Source organism: Sinocyclocheilus anshuiensis, unplaced genomic scaffold (genome assembly GCF_001515605.1).
Source record: "Sinocyclocheilus anshuiensis isolate Anshui unplaced genomic scaffold, SAMN03320099.WGS_v1.1 scaffold364, whole genome shotgun sequence".
NCBI classification, from domain to species: domain Eukaryota; kingdom Metazoa; phylum Chordata; class Actinopteri; order Cypriniformes; family Cyprinidae; genus Sinocyclocheilus; species Sinocyclocheilus anshuiensis.
In genome coordinates this window covers 604431-607713 of record NW_015555735.1, presented here as the reverse complement: position 1 = coordinate 607713, position 3283 = coordinate 604431, and the positions used below count along the sequence as shown (strand labels likewise).

Genomic DNA, 3283 nt, shown 5'->3' with positions numbered 1-3283 from the left:
ATGTGGAAAATAATGTGTTTTTTTAACCTTAAACCGCATAAACACATTTCATTACACCAAATACACAAAATAATGTTCTTTTTAACAACATCATATGACCCCTTTAATGTGTCATTAAAACAGCAAATATTTATAAAATATGTAAAATAAGTACTGAAATATATATATATATATATATATATAATTTTTTTTTGTTTTTTTTTGTTTAGTATAACATGTCATATTGCAATACATCAAATTCCCACAGGTATTTCATGGCAACAACCCGTATTTTCGACAAAACGGACGACAATTATTCAGTTCAGCTTTCATGCTCAACTCAGCTCCGTCAGTACATGCTTATCACTATAGTAGTAGCTTGTCTTTTATTCTATTACACTAAAACTCATGAATCAAATAGAACAAAAATTCTGTATTATAACACAAGTTATTAACAATTCAATAGAGTTCAATGTGACTTTTCTTGTTCCCTTTGAGTTCTGGAGAGAAAAAAAAATCAAATAACAGTCCAGCACAGGAAAACTACAGACCTGTCAGTGTGGCATGTATCCCATTCTAATGGATTTGAATTACTAACGCTGAATTTCTTTCTTATTCTAACATTAAATAACTTTGAAAATGGTCTCTTGGCACTTTTAAAATTGCACTTTAATATTAGATACATTTTTCATATCTCAAACATACACCCTTACAACAAGATTTCTTTTAAAGTTTTTATTAATTATTAATTTATTGAACAACTGTAAACCTTGATTTTGTTATATGTATGCTTAATTGGGAGAAAAAAATGCCAGCGGGGTAAAGGTATTCAATATAAATAACAGATATATGATCTGAAAACAAGTCAAAATTTTGCTAGTCAAGTTTGCATAAATGTTTATTTTAATTTGCAAAACAAATTTAACAAGAAAATGAATTTTTGCAGTGAAGATGCGTTTTATTCAAAAAAAAAAAAAGAAAAACTTACTCTGTTTTCTTGAATCAGCAACGATAATCCATGTGTTTTGTGAGGAGCCACATTCAGTTCTTCAAAGCTGCAGTTGTGCTCTGTGATGGTTAGTTGACAGAAGAGCTGCTGTGCTGATGAAGAGCGTTGAGGTATTTCACCACCCCATGTGAACTTGTAAAGCTGTACTTTTGAAGCTTTCACCTAAGTTCATGTTCACAGAATTCAGAGCTTCTTTTCTTCACGCATCCACTGGATAGAGGCATGCAATTTATTCCAAGAAATGTCCCGCCGTTCCTGAGACTCTGCGTGTCTGAGCATTAATTTCCCACATTATGTGAGCACCGGTGCACTGATGGCGTTGAATTTGAGCCGGGCTCAGTATAAACAGCATATCTCTTACATTCACTCACCCTCTCTCTTCCCTCGCTCCCTCCCTTCTCTCCTTTTCTCAGGTCTCATGTGTTGTTAGATGAGGGGAGGAGCCAGTAAAGCGAGGTGTTCTTATACATTCATCTCCACTGTGACACAAAGAACAGATATAGAAGAAGCTCTTTGTCACAGTTTGTGCTATAGTGACACTGTTCAGACCGGGTGATCTGTGTCAATATTTGCTTTCATATTTACATTAACCTGCCTTGGGTGTGACTGCACTTCTTGCCAGTCGTTTTAGTTTGTTGGACTAATAAGATGCCTGCTTGACATTCACACAAATGCACATTGTGTTTCCTTGTGTGTAAATTGTGAAATGCCTTTACCTCCAGCTATTTGCAAATGATTTTCTGATTTGTATTCCACTGATTCCTGAGTTGGACAAAACAAGTCACAGCAAATTATCAAATTATAAAATAACATTAAAGGGATAGTTGGATGGGAAATCCAACCGTTTTCTGACCCTGCATAGACAGCAGACATGTTCACAAGTCTCTGAGGTCCAAGTCAAGTCTCAAGTCTTTAAGGTCGAGTCTAAGTCAAGTCTCAAGTCTTTAAAGTGGAGTACAAGTCAAATCTTAAGTCTTTGAGGTGGAGTCCAAGTCACGTCTCAAGTCTTTGTTCTATTTATTAGCAACAGTTCTTTCAGCTAGTTATTGAGGCTAAATTGGTTTTGAAATACTGATTTCACTATATGATTTTCTCAAAAAATACTTTTTTACTTCAAATTTAAGACAAATTAGAAATTAAAAGGTGTCCATTTATTAATTGTCAGACAAAATGCTGCACATTTCTTTGTAAAATTGAAATATGTCAAACAACAAAACTAAATTGAAATTTTAAAACAAACCCCAATCAATCAAATGAATAACACAAATTAAATTAATCTCATATAAACATACTAAGGCTTTGTTTGTGCTCTTTTTATGGGCAACCACAGTATTTTAAACCCAACACAATCCTAAAAAAGAGGCTGCATACATGCAGCATGAGCAGTTTTGAATCTACATTGGATTGTATAATTTCGAAATTTAAAACAAAATGTTCTGACTTTAGTTTTGTGAAAATATTCTACATAAACATCTGCACGAAACAAAACATCAGACAGGCTGAATTCGAATGCAGATTCACTCTCTGCCAGCAGGTGGCGCTTGAACAGCAAAGTCCAAGTCAAGTCTCGAGTCAGCTGTTCACGAGTCCAAGTCAAGTCTCGAGTCAGCTGTTCACGAGTCCAAGTCAAGTCTCGAGTCAGCTGTTCACGAGTCCAAGTCAAGTCTCGAGTCAGCTGTTCACGAGTCCAAGTCAAGTCTCGAGTCAGCTGTTCACGAGTCCAAGTCAAGTCTCGAGTCAGCTGTTCACGAGTCCAAGTCAAGTCTCGAGTCAGCTGTTCACGAGTCCAAGTCAAGTCTCGAGTCAGCTGTTCACGAGTCCAAGTCAAGTCTCGAGTCAGCTGTTCACGAGTCCAAGTCAAGTCCCTTATGCAACTTTAAGTGCAACTCGAATCCAAGTCGCAGACTCGAGTTTCCATCTCTGATAGACAGCAACACAACTGAAATGTTCAAAGCCCAGAAAGGTAGTAAGGACACCGTTAAAATAGTCCTTGAGACATCAGTTGTTCAACCGAAAGAATATGTTTTGTGCACAAAGAAAACAAAAATAACGACTTTAATCAACAATTTCTTCTCTTCCGTGTTGTTGTTTTACATAAAATATAAATTCTTTATTGATATAATTTAATTTGGCAATATCAGCCTTCATACTAAAGATCCTCTTTCCTATGGGCACTGGCAAGTCTTATGATTTTTATAAGTTATTTTGTTCATATTTTTTGACTCAAAAATAGTTTGTGATTTTTAGATAATTTCCCTCGTTTTCTTGTAGGTCCACTTACTAGGAAAACAAACG

The 3283-nt window shown here is 35.5% G+C and overlaps 1 protein-coding gene across 1 annotated transcript in view; it reads right to left on the bottom strand.

The window, feature by feature from the left end:
* The window catches only part of LOC107673055 (vasopressin V2 receptor-like), a 12064-nt gene extending 10752 nt beyond the window's left edge, over positions 1–1312 (bottom strand). The window contains exon 1 of the mRNA XM_016466492.1: positions 968–1312. The gene's annotated coding sequence lies outside the window, so the exon portion shown is untranslated. The remainder of the gene's footprint in view (positions 1–967) is intronic.
* Between the last annotated feature and the right edge of the window lie 1971 nt (positions 1313–3283).